This window comes from Panthera pardus, unplaced genomic scaffold, assembly GCF_024362965.1.
Source record: "Panthera pardus isolate Hobbes unplaced genomic scaffold, ASM2436296v1 HiC_scaffold_26, whole genome shotgun sequence".
NCBI classification, from domain to species: Eukaryota; Metazoa; Chordata; class Mammalia; order Carnivora; family Felidae; genus Panthera; species Panthera pardus.
In genome coordinates, this window is record NW_026526832.1 from 39828754 (window position 1) to 39841847 (window position 13094).

Here is a 13094-nt window from a genome sequence, read left to right on the forward strand (position 1 = left end):
TATTGGATTTGCCTATGAGTTGATGGAAAAAGGAACCAAATCACTTTCGACTGCCTGCCTTTCCCTCCCCCGGAGTGGTCAGAGAGGCCCCCGATTATTTTAACCCAACAGTCTGAACATTCGAATACTGGGATGTGCACAGGCAGAAGGCCGCCTTCGCTAACTTGTTTTGGTAGGAAGACCATCACCACGGGTTGGACCTGCTTGAGTTGAGATCTTTTCTCCAGCTAGCACGGGCAAGCGGGGGGCTCCGTTCCCCCTACCGTTGCCAGGACTCATTCGTGGTGTGCGTTTTACAGTATCTCAGATTCGATGGAACGGTCTAGTTGTTCATGGCAGAATTTTATAACAATCTGTTTCTTACAGATTTCGATTCTGTGATGTTTAAAACAACATCGTGTGAAGTGTTAGCAAGTGTACAAGTGAGGAAGGGAGATCCGTAGAACTGCGGATCCCCCTTCTAGAACGCAGCATAGGACGCGGGGCCCGGGGAAGTGGAGTCACCACACTGTTGCTGCAGGAGGGCCAGCTGCCTGTGAGCAGGAGGGAAATAAGCTGGGGACAAATTCCCAAGACAGGTTCCTAGGGTTTGCCCCATCGTCTGTCCATCAGATCCACGTTTCTTTGGCCGTGTATGCACGATCTGGGCTAAGGGATGATGAAAATCACCTTCCAGTAAGGAATGTGGGATTCAGGAAGGCCCAGAGTGCATCCCTCCCACACGTGGGCGCCAATCGGTTGGATATGTTTGTTTGCACACGATACAATTTATTGTGAGTCATTAATTTTTGTACGGAGCTTTTAAAAAACAAGGAAGGAAAAAAGCATACGAGTGACTAGAAAATGTTAAATGATGCGTAGATATTATATAAACTCCATGTGTTAAAAATGCCCCAATCCCCACTTACCTGCAATCCCCTTGCTATCATTAGTTTTTAAAGGTCATATTTTTATAAGGAGTCACAGAGACAAGTATGAGTGGCACACCTGTCAGGGGGGCTGGGGACGGAATGTCTGTGTCCCCTGAATTTTATGTACTGAAAACCCAGCCCCAGTGTTCAGGTGTTCAGAGCCGGGCCTCCAGGAGGTCCTGAGGTCCTGGGGGCGGGACCATGTGAGGAGGAGACAGGACAGTTTGCTTCCCCTTGGACCCCTCCCCCATGAGGGTGCACCCACAGGATGGCTGGGTGAGCCGCCCGTCTCCCGTGCTTCTGTGATAGCTGCCTGAGCCCACTGAGAGCGGAACAGGCTAGAAAAGGGTCTTGGATGTTTATGGGATGGTTGTTGACTGACCATCAGCAGGGCTGACAATATGGCAGGCCTGTCCTCAGTGCTGGGGCTGTGCTAGCCCAGTCTTCCTGATAGCCCTTCTAAGGTAGAGACGACTACTAACACTGTCCCTATCCTGCAGGTGACAAAACTGAAGCCCAGAGAGGCGGTGGAGCTCGCTCACAGTCACCAGGTGGTGAACGGTGGGCTGTGCCCCCAATGTCTGCGTCCAGAGCCTCGCATGAAAACACTGAGCTAGGGGTCTGTCACCACGGTCCCTCAGGGACCACTGCCAAGCTCAGGTCTGAGCGCTGTTTCCTGTAATCACAGATCAAGGGCTGGGGGACTGTGTTGTCACAGCAAGAGCGCAGGCCTTTGTCCCCACGACCTGCTCAGGGGCGGCCCGCCCACGCCGGGGGTTGGGGGGGTTTCCCGTCTGCCCAAGGTGCCTCCAGCAGGTGCAGGCTGGGATCCGGACGTCTCCAGATGTGCATCTGGGTCTGGGAAAACTGCAACCAGGATGTTTCGTTGTTGTTTTTTCTCGTGATTCTTTTTCATTTTAAATTTTTTTAATTTACATCCAAATTAGCTAGCATCTAGTGCAACAATGATTTCAGGAGTAGATTCCTAGTGCCCCTCCCCCATTTAGCCCGTCCCGCCTCCCACAACCCCTCCAGCAACCCTGTGCATGTTCTCCATATTTATGAGTCTCTTCTGTTTTGTCCCCCTCCCTATTTTTATATGATTTTTGTTTCCCTTCCCTTATGTTCATCTGTTCTGTGTCTTAAAGTTCTCGTTATGAGTGAAGTCAGATGATATTTGTCTTTCTCTAACTGATTAATTTCGCTTAGCATAATAGCCTCTGGTTCCATCCACGTACTTGCAAATGGCAAGATTTCCTTCTTTTTGATTGCCGGGTAATGCTCCATTGTATCTATAGACCACATCTTCTTTATCCATTCATCCATCGAGGGACATTTGGGCTCTTTCCATACTTTGGCTACTGTCGATAGTGCTGCTATAAACATGGGGGTGCATGTGCCCCTTCAAAACAGCACACCTGTATCCCGTGGATAAATGCTGGGTCGTAGGGTGGTTCTATTTTTAGTTTTTTGAGGACCCTCCATACTGTTCTCCAGAGTGGCTGCACCAGCTTGCATTCCCACAATCAGGATATTTCTGTTGGGAGATTTTCTATTGATAAAATCATCCCATGGAACATTCTCTCTCTTTTTTTTTTTTAATTTAAAGACATAACACTTCGCCACCTCAAGTCACCATCGCATGACTTTTACATGTAAGATGTGCCTTCGTGTAAAGCAAACACCTGTGGGGTACAGGCCTGTGCTTCCGTCCACACTCTGCCGGCCGTCATCGGCAGCCCCGAGCCTTCTCCCACTTGTGTGACTGGCTGTCCTGGTCCACTTTGCTCTCGCCGTGTCGATCGTTGCTTCTGACTGTATGTTTGATATCAAAACCTTATGATGCATTTGTGACTCTCCTGTAGGTAGGTGTTAGCAGTGTTTCCAAATTTCCAAACCGTGGACCACGTTAGCCTGATCCGCACTGTTCAGATTACTTCCCTCCCTCCCTCTTCCCCCTTCCCCCACCCCTGCTTCCCCCCAGCCACTTCCTTATTTCCTTCTCTTTTGCTCTCTTCCTTACTTTCTGCCACAAGAGGATATTATCAACTGAAGATATAATATCTATAGACATTTTTAAATTAAAATTTATGAAAAAGGAATTTTATCTTTGCCCATTTCTACAGGTTTTCACTATGTTTCCAAGCTATTTTTTCTAGAAATACTGATCTTTTACCTTATCTCACTGAGAACCTTCTTTGTTACCTGGCGGGGCCATCAGATGCAGGGTAATCTCAAAAATCCAGAGTAGTTCTCTTCTAGGCTCCAGCCTTGCGAACCAGGAGCTTTTCCGTTCACACCCCTAGGAGAACGGCGAAGACGCAGTGGGTCACAAGGCCCGAGGTGGAGGTCAGCGGGCCCTGCGTCCCGGCCCGTGGCAGCTGCGCGGCACCCTGAGGCCAGGGTCCCTCCCAGCGCTGGGGGGCCTCTCCGTGCACTCCCAGCCCTGGCCCCGCGTCTTCCCTGCATGCTTCTCTCGGCTTACCGCCGCTTTTCTAAAACTGTCCTTCCCTGTGGGAGGCCTGCGGTGGTTCCCCGTGGCCCAGGGTGAGATACAGACCCCTTGGAACTTAGTGTCCACATACACGTTCCCTTCCATCGCCCCGTGCTTCTGTGTCCCCAGTGTCCCCTGTCCTTAGCTCACGGCGCCCACGCCCCTCCCAGCCCCGCGTGCATCTCCATTGTGGTGCTTGTGATGGGCACTGATGCCTGCCACAGGCCCTCTCTCCTCCGGCCCCCCCGAGCCCGCCTCCCCCACTCCCCCCTGCGCGGGCCTGGCTCCTGAACTCTACGTCTCCCGGTCTGGTCTCCCCTCCGGCAGCTGGGGCCGAGCTGGTCCTGTGCTGCTTTTCCTGCTGTCTCAGCCAGGGGCTCCCGAGCCCTCCTCCTCCCGCGGGGTGCAGGGGAGATTTCAACAACACACAGTCCCCAGATGCAGAAGGGAGCAGGTCTCTCTGGTTGGATGCCCGAAACACACCTGCCACACTTCGATAAATCCGGGACTGTCCCTAAGTCCCGTACCACATCCTCATCATCGCCCCCTCCTGGCGCTCCCTTCTGCAGGACAGAGACGGAAAAGTAGAGCGTGTGAGACAGAGAGAGCCGGGAAAGAAGAGACGGCGGCCCAGGGTCACTCAGCCGTCCTCTTTGCTGCGTGAAAGTCGGTCGCCTTTGAACCCACAGTGACCAACTATTAGCTATCTCAGGGTCATCCGTACTTTACAAACACACAGTCTTAAAAATAAAGACAAATTAATGCTCCAGGGAGGGGTGTCCAGTGCAGGGGGGTGGGGGTAGACGTGGGTGCAGGTCTGTGTGAGGTTAAGGTCCTTCCCAGACCCCTCACACCCATTTCTTTTTCTCTTTTACGAATTTTCTATTATTATTTATTTTTATGTGAAGGACGCTTACCCCACAGCGTTGCACTGTTCCAGGCGTGCGATGTTGTCTTTCAACAATCCTGCACACCACTCGGCGTCGTGGTAACGGGAGTCGCCAAGTGTCGCCAAAGTGTTGGTGATCTTAGCGGCTGTGTGGCCTGTGCTGTGCTTTTCCTGTCCACCACTTGCTCCTTCCGAAACTGAGTTTGTGCCTCTTAATCCCCGTCAGCTCTCTCACCCATCCCCCACCCACTTTCCCTCCAGCAACCACCAGTTCATTCCTTGCGTTCAAGCGTTTGTCTTTCGTGGCTGTTGTGTGTTTGTGTCTTTTTTCTTTGTTTTGTTTCTTAAATTCCACATATGAGCGAAATCGTGTGGTATTTGTCTTTAACTTATTTCACTCAGCATCAAACCCTCTAGGTCCATCCACGTTGCTGCAAATGGCGAGACCTTCTTTATACGGCTGAGTAACGTTCCATTGAATGTGCCGCACCTTCTTTCTCCATTCCTGAGGCGATGGACACTTGGGCTGTTTCCACATTTTGGCGACTGTAACTGACGCTGCTATAAACAGAGGGGTGCATGTACCTCTTGAAATCAGTATTTTTGTATTTTTGGGGGTGATCACTGGACCAAAGGGCAGTTCTGGTTTTAACTTTTTGGGGAACCTCCACACTGTTCTCCAGAGGGGCTGCACCAGTTTGCATTCCCACCAACAGTGCACAAGAGTCCTTTCTCCACATCCTCACCAACACTTGTTGTTTCCTGTGTTAATTTTAGCCATTCTGACGGGTGTGAGGTGGTATCTCAACGTGTTTGAGATCCATTTGATTGATCGTATTTCCCTGATGATGAGCGCCGTGGGGGGTCTTTGCTTGTGTGTACTGGGCCATCTGTGCGTCCTCTTCGGAAAATTCACATTGAGGTCCTCTGCCCATTTTTAATTGAATTATTTGTTTTTTGGGGTTGAGTTGCAGAAGTTCTTTATATGTTTTGGATTTTAACCCCTTACAGATAAGTCCTTTGCAAATACCTTCTCCCATTCAATAGGCTGCCTGTTCATTTTGTTGCTGGTTTCCTTCGCTGTGTAGATGCTTTTGGTGTGGGGTCAATAGTTTACTTCTTGGGAAGGTCTTTTCCCCCACTTGGGGAGCAGCTGGTTGGAGGATATACGTGCACAGAGGAATCCCACTTCTCAGCTCACACCTTCCTGTGAGCTCCTTGTCAGTGATCGCCTGTGAGCTTCAGAGAGCCATGAATCCTACCCCATCCTTGGCATTTCATCTTGGGAAGACAAAGCATTTCTACTCAGCAGTCTGTCACAAAGGAAGGTCGCTGAATGTGCCCACGCCCCTTAGTGTGAGAATTTTCTGGTTGGAACAGGATGGCTTGGTTTAAGTTGAACTAATAACATATTTAAGTCACAATCTACAATCACAACCTTGACAGACAGTAATTATAGGTATTCCAAGAGGGGGCTTGCTGCTGACTTTCTACCCAAGGGTCCCCTGCAAATTTGGTGGAGTTCACTGAGCAATTAACGGCATGATTCACTGCATGGCATCGCCGTGTCTCAGAAACAACGGGAGTGAGGACTATTCACCTGAGCGTGCCATACCTGTTCGTCATGTTACCTCCTGGCCACCTGTATTCAGAAGGCAGATGACTGCTTCAAACAGGTCTGGATGGAGCCTTGTCTTTCCTGAACAACCTGTCCATCTTCTGAAGGGTGGTGCTATGGTCTGAACGTCCGTGTCCCCCTAAAGTTCATAAGTCAAAATCTAATTGCCTGGGTGGTGACATTTGGAGGTGGCCCTTTGGAGGTGATCACGCGGTCCTGAGAGTGAGGCCATGAATTGGGCTAGTGCCCTTGTGACTCCAGAGAGCCCCCTCCGCCTACCTCCCGTGTGAGGACACGGCAAGAAGTCTGCGACCCGGACGAGGGCTCTCACCCGATCCTGCCCATGTCCTGATCTCCGACTTCCAGCCTCCAGAATGAGAAACAAGGTTCTCTTGTCCATAGGGCACCCAGAAAATGGTGTTTTATTGTAGCAGCCCAAACAGACTGGGTCAAATGTCTTAATTTTTCCAGTTGATCAGTAACTATTGAGGAGTCTCCAACATGTGCCGGGTCCAGTGCTGGACACCATGAGGGATCCACGGAAGAGTAAATATCTTCTGTAGACATCCTGAGTAAACGTGTTATTAACGTTCATTCCTTTAAGGAATCCCCTCTCGGCCTCTGGTGATATAAAGGCAAAGAGAATACAATCCCTGCCCTCAAGACACTCACCACATTTTACGACAGTAACAGCAGCAGCAAAGCTCAAGGAGCATGAGGGTGATGTCAGGTGACAGGTGTGTACCACGGATGCTCCTGGTCTGTGACCTATGGCAATTGGCTGAAGGGTGGCCCTGTGGCGATTCAGAGTATGTGGCCCACCGAGGGCTGGAGTGACCTGGGAAGGCTCTGAACAGCTAAATGGTGGGATTTGATAAGAGCGTTGGAAAGTCTTTGATATTTAAATAGAGGGGATGATGGTGTGAGCAGAAGGGAGAAAGTAGCCTCTGAATTCAAGGGACACAGAGAAAAGGTCTTAGACAAAAGGTCCCACGGGCAGTAGTGAGACTTAGGCTCAAGAGACAGTCATAACCGGCCTCACAGGCCAAGGGGAAGGTTTGCATTTGCAGCCCCACCTCTAACCACCGGGGGCAATGCCTCTAACTTCAGAGTCCTCACTCGCAGTGGGCACAGTTTACAAGTTTGCGTGTGAAACACCTAACTATATATTGTGACACGCGTGGAGGACGTTACGATGACAATAGTAACCATCATTATTGTTGAGTTGGTTTACTGCTGAGCAGTGATATGGCATCACAGGAGATAGAGTTTGAAGATTCTTGCCCCAGGTGGAAGGAGGAGCAGGATTAGGGAGGCAGGTGGGGTGGTGAACTCAGCTGAGGGTAATTGGCATGGGGGGGCAAGGGGGTTCCCTGGAGAGAAGGATGGCAGGTGATGTTGAGGTTTGTCGGGCATTGCCTCTTGAAAGGCTTTGGTTTCAGTGAGAATCACTTGTTTCACCGAAGTCAAAGAAAATAAGCCTGAAAGCCTTAGTGGATGGAGGTTACCACTTCTGGGGCCAAATCCTACAGCTGCCTGCCAGAGGTGTGCCCTTGAGGGTTCATTCCCGATATCCCAAACTCACATACGGTGGCTCCTAGACAAAGTAATGGCTGCAGGTTGTGAACTCCAGACCCAAGATACCGCTCTGTGGCTGAGGCTGGTCTCCACTCATACTTTGCATTAAAAGTTATTCATCTAGGGGTGCCCGGGTGGCTCAGTCAGTAAGCGTCTGACTTCAGCTCAGGTCATGATCTCGTGGTTCGTGGGTTTGAGCCCCGCATCGGGCTCTGTGCTGACAGCTCAGAACTTGGAGCCTGTTTCAGATTCTGTGTCTCCCTCTCTCTCTGCTCCTCCCCCACTCACACTCTGTCTCTCTCTCAAAAATAAATAAAAATTTTTTAAAAAGTTTTTTTTTAAGTTATTCATCTATACCCTCTGACCCCTCAAGCTTGGGATCATTAAAAAAGGAATGGAAATTAAGTCTTAGATCCCTCTAGAACAACTCTCACATAGTTGGGGAAGGGAACTGGGAACCGTCCACCTGGGGCCTTTACCTGGACCAGCTCTTACTTTCCAGAAACCTGGGCAAATCCTTCAGCTTTTCCAGATGTCACACCCAAGTCTAGAAATAGAGGGTTTTGACTTGGCTACAGGATCCTTAAGGTTACTTTCAGTTCTCGTGTCCACTGACTCCAAAAGCCATTCTAGCTTGATATGTTTGTTGTTGGGGCGGTGCCCCAACAGATTTTCATTCTGCACCAGTGGCCACAAGCTGGGCTGACCTGACCAGGTAGAGAGCACCGCTGGGGGGTGGGGGTGGCCGCCAGGGAATGGCTGCAGGGGGATGACTGCCAGAGGATGGCTGCCAGGGGAGGGACGCCGGAGGAGGGGATCCGGGAAGTGGCCGCTGGCGGACGGGCTCTGGGGGGTGGCGCTGGGTGTCAGAAGCAGCCCTCTCCTCCCTGATGTGGCACTGATTGGCCTTTGTTTTAATTGCCTCCATATTTAATTGCTTTTCTATAACATTTTGCTTAATTTGGAAGAATTTTTCTAATGAGCTTGAATGATCTAATTGGACCTAAATGTGATTTCCTTGTAGCATTGTTTATTGGTGTGTAAACAGTCAGCAGATCCCAGAACCAGTTATAAATACAGTGGGAAGCAGTGAATGGTTTGGTTTGGGGGGAGTTCAAGTTGCTCGTAATTATTATGTGATCTTGGAAGTACAGTTTTTTAACCTGAATTTACTAATCATTTTTTATGGCAATCGATACACAACTTTCAAAAATACTAACAGATATAAGAAAAATAATATTTTGGGGGGTTTTTCGGTTGCATAAATGTTACATGAGTGCGTTTTCCAATAAAACGTCAAACAATTAAGATGAACATTAAACATTAGGATTTAAGATAAAAAGTGAAAATCCTCCTTAGTCCTCAAAATCCCACCCTTTTTTCCAAAAACGGTCCCTGCTAGCCGTGGGTCTGTTGTAACTGCTCCAAATTGTTCTGCCCATTGACGTGTGTGTGTATGTAAACATGGAGTATGGTATCAGGTTACTGATGTGCACACGTGAGGTTAACAGTACCTGTTACTCTGCACCATGCTGTTAACACTGACCTACAGTGACCCTGTGCCATCAACCATACTGGCCAATCCGATTGGTTGTTTATACAATCGAACCAACCCACCACTGACAGTTTTGTTTTTGGTTATACGCAATTCTGCACCGAACAGTCATACGTGCATCTGCGCACACATGTGACTAAAACATATTTGGCGGCTACGGGGAGCAGTAATTGTCAGGCTGGGGCACGTGCGTGTTAGATTATTACACACACGGACCAATTCCGGAGGGCAAGGTGTTCCTGTCACCGCCACGGAAGCCTGAGTCCTGCTCACTCCCTATCACCACACCGCAGAAAAGTAAACCCACTAAAACCATATCGTCGTCCTCGGGGGTCCTGCTGGCCCTCGCTAAAAGCCCACAGTAGGAAACGAGTTTCCTTCCCAGTGTTAGTCTTGAGAATCAATGGCTTCAGACACGGGTCTAAGCTTGGGAATACCCATAATCAGAAGATAGCTAGAGGCAGACCGTGCATGTGATAGATCGATTTTGTTGTCATTTTGTTTAGTTTTTGTAAGTTTATTCATTTGAGAGAGAGAAAGAGAGAGGGCGCACAATCAGGGGAGAGGCAGAGAGAGAGAGAGAGAGAGAGAGGAAGGGAGAGAATCCCAAGCGGGCTCTGTGTTGACAGCATGAGACTTGAACTCACAAACTGTGAGGTCATGACTTGAGCCAAAACCAAGAATTGGACACTCACCTGACTGAGCCACCCAGGCACCCCTGATATTTTTATCCACAAAAGCTCCAAATTACAAACAAATGCTCTGTTCTGTTGTTTGTTAACGTGCTGGAATCAGCGGCCCCTTGCGGGGAGGAAGAGGTTGAAGTCCTGTTCTGAGGGCCATGCTGCATGAGGGATCAACAGAGGTACTAAGTTTGTACAAACCATAGACTCAGGCCTTCTAAATCCTCGGAAATACATCGCAACATTCAACGTAACAGAGGCTTGGAGCAAATCTGTGACGTTTTAGATTGAGAACACGTGACGAAGAGGTGATAGGTATTAAAAACAGAAAGAAGATGATTTCAAACTCTGCATACGTTCTCCTGCTTTCCTATCATTTCATCGTGATGGATCCTCACTCGCTTGCTTATTTTCTCATAAACCTTCTCTTCTTTCCTTGTCTTCCTTACCACCTGTATCTCCCGAAAATGATCTTTTCTTTTCTCTGAGAAACCACAAGTGGACATGGTCTAAATTTTATGGCGAGCTAGAAGCTGAGCGTATTCTAAAACAAAGAACACCAGTAAGGGAGTGGATTTACTAAAATATCTTTAATTTGGCACAAAGGGGAACATAATTCCTCTATTCAAGCAGGAAAGACTGATGGAGAACCCACCGCATACAAACAATTGATTCATCTCGACCCAGTAGTGGGTTCTGATGCCCTAGCAGGTGTGGAGGAGGCAGAGGACCAAGTGGAAGATCAGCGGCCTCGAGGCCACGGAGAGGGTACGTGGGGACAGCGCCGACCCCACCGGGGCCACAGCCGTGCCGTGATCTTATGAGTACACAGAAGACCTTTTAAGGGGAGGCTTTCCTTCAGAGAGTGTTGAGCGTGGGTCCGGGCGAGCAAACAAAACCAGGCCATGGGCCCTTGGATTCATCCCTGGAGACTCACCCGAGCCTCTGTGTGTGTTCACTGAGAAGGATTTACTCCTAACTGCCTTCTGAGGAATTGTCTGGTTCCTATTGTGCAGTGTTGTAAGTCTGAGGAGGAGGTCTGTCAAAACATGTCCCTCATTTTTTAACCAATCTCACGTAGAAATTTTAGGGAGAAGAAAAGGCAAGAGACATTTCCGCTGGTACATAATCCTGTAACAGTGACTCAGATTGCCAAAGAGACACCTGCATGTGTCATTTAGACACAACTGAGTTAATCAGAAGGTCTCTTTGACATTAAGAAACCTCAGGAACGCACTGATGCAGGGACAGGACATCCAAACCCAATGGGCTGGCACGCTGCTGGGGAAGTCTTGGGGGAGGGACAGGTGCAGGGGGGAGGGGCGGGTACACAGAGAGGGGGAGGGGTGGGTGCAGGAGGAGGGGACAGTTACACAAGGGGGGGAGGGACAGGTGCAGTGGGGGGAGGGGCAGGTGCACAGAGCAGGGAGAGGCAATTGCAAGGAGGGGAGGGGCACAAGGGCAGACCTGTTCAGGTCAGGGCCTCCTGCCGAGAAGTACTTCGGGGCAGAAGGGCACTTGTAGGGCGATTCCTGGTGCCACTTAATGGACACTCCAAGGTGTAGACTAACCCTAACCCTAACCCATTCTATAAACAAGGGTAGCGTGTGCACAAAACGGGAATGGCACGCTTCTTATGCAAACGGTTCACCGGCCAGAAGTTCACATCCAGTGGCGTAGCAAGGCGGGGGAAGCCAGGTGTTTGGTATTCGGGGGATAAAGCAAAGACATTCTTAGCCCCGCCCTACCATTGTCTGAGAGGAACCTGAACTTCAGAGTTCAGTGAACCCAAAACGTTCACACCAGTATTAGCTAGGAGGGCTCTTGCCTACCTAGAAATAATGCATAAACATGACAGTCTATATATTCACTAGTATTCCATGAAAATAATCATTATATAGTTTTTATAAATGTTTTATTTATTTTTGAGAGTGAGAAAGAGGGAGCACGTGAGCAGGGGAGGGGCAGAGAGAGAGGGAGACAGGATCCAAAGCGGGCTCTGTGCATGACACGGAGCCCGATGCAGGGCTTGAAACCACAAACCATGAGATTGTGACCTGAGCCACAGCCCGATGCTTGACCAACTGAGCCACCCAGGCGCCCCAATTATTGTAATTTTAAACAACTGTGATAGGATTTCAACACCAATCATATCAAGCTTCTGCGTAACCACCCTACGAGGATCTGCTGGGAAGGGCAGGCATGGGTTTCAGAAAGTCACAATAGCAGAGGCTGAATCGCAGTAAATATCCTCTAAGCACACATCTGTCTTCAGCAGCCCCCGGTGTCCTGACGCAGAGCACCGCGTGTGGGCTCACACCTTGTCCTGCAAGGGTGAGGGCTCTGAGTGCTGTGCAGTAGAGGTCAGAGTGCAGAAGACACTGCTTACGTCCCGGATGGAGGCTCCCGTCTGAATCTAGATGGTCAGAAGGGGCTGTGTCTGGTATGCGGAGGTTCAGGGGACACTTGCCTCGGTCACATAAAAGTTAGGTTTACAGATCATACTGTAAATAAAAGAACAGTTTGGGGGCACCTCGGGGGCTCAGTCAGTTGAGCTTCCGACTTCCACTCAGGTCACGATCTCACAGCTTGTGAGTTCGAGCCCCGCATCGGGCTCTGTGCTGATGGCTCGGAGCCTGGTGCCTGCTTTAGATTCTGTGTCTCCCTCTCTCTCTCTGCCCCTCCCCTGCTTGCGCTCTGTCTTTCTGTCTCTCAAAAATAAATAAGCATTTAAAAAAAATTTTAAAAAAAGCAACAGCCTATGTTGACAAGAATCTCCTGCATGTATATTACGTGGGCATGTGAGTGTGTGTGCACGTGTATCTGGCTGTGTTTTGAGTGCGGGCAGTCAGGAAAAGACCACAAAACACACGACTCCCCTCAAAGATTCTCCAGTATAGACGGCTATAGACGGCTCTAAATAAAACCACAAATCATAACGTGTACTAAAAGGTTAATACATTTAAAAATGTTCCACAGTAACTTCAAACTAATGATTCTAGACTTCGATACGTAGAAAAATATACTAACTCTCATTTTATCTTTCAAACTTGACTTTCCCGGGTAATTTTCACATCCTTCTAGCTCCAGGTGCATATTTCCAAATTATTCTGTTCTTTATGTGTTTGTTTTGGTCAATTCTTATTAGGGAAAATAATAGCATTTGTTATGGTTGCATTTTATAGGCTGCCTGTGAATTTCATAGGAAATTGTGTGTGAGCTTGTTTTAAATCCCACTCACCAAGCACCCTGAATATTTCCTTTATTGTGAGGTAACACACAGGAAGTGAAATACAGGATGTTTTTGAGGGTTTACGGTAATGCTGCAGAAAATAGCTGATGGTGAGCAGTGTGGAACCCTCGGGG

General features: G+C 49.0%; 1 protein-coding gene across 15 annotated transcripts in view; it reads left to right on the forward strand.

Moving 5' to 3' along the window:
• The window catches only part of MYT1L (myelin transcription factor 1 like), a 427147-nt gene that overhangs the window by 126120 nt on the left and 287933 nt on the right, over nt 1–13094 (forward strand). The window lies entirely within an intron of this gene.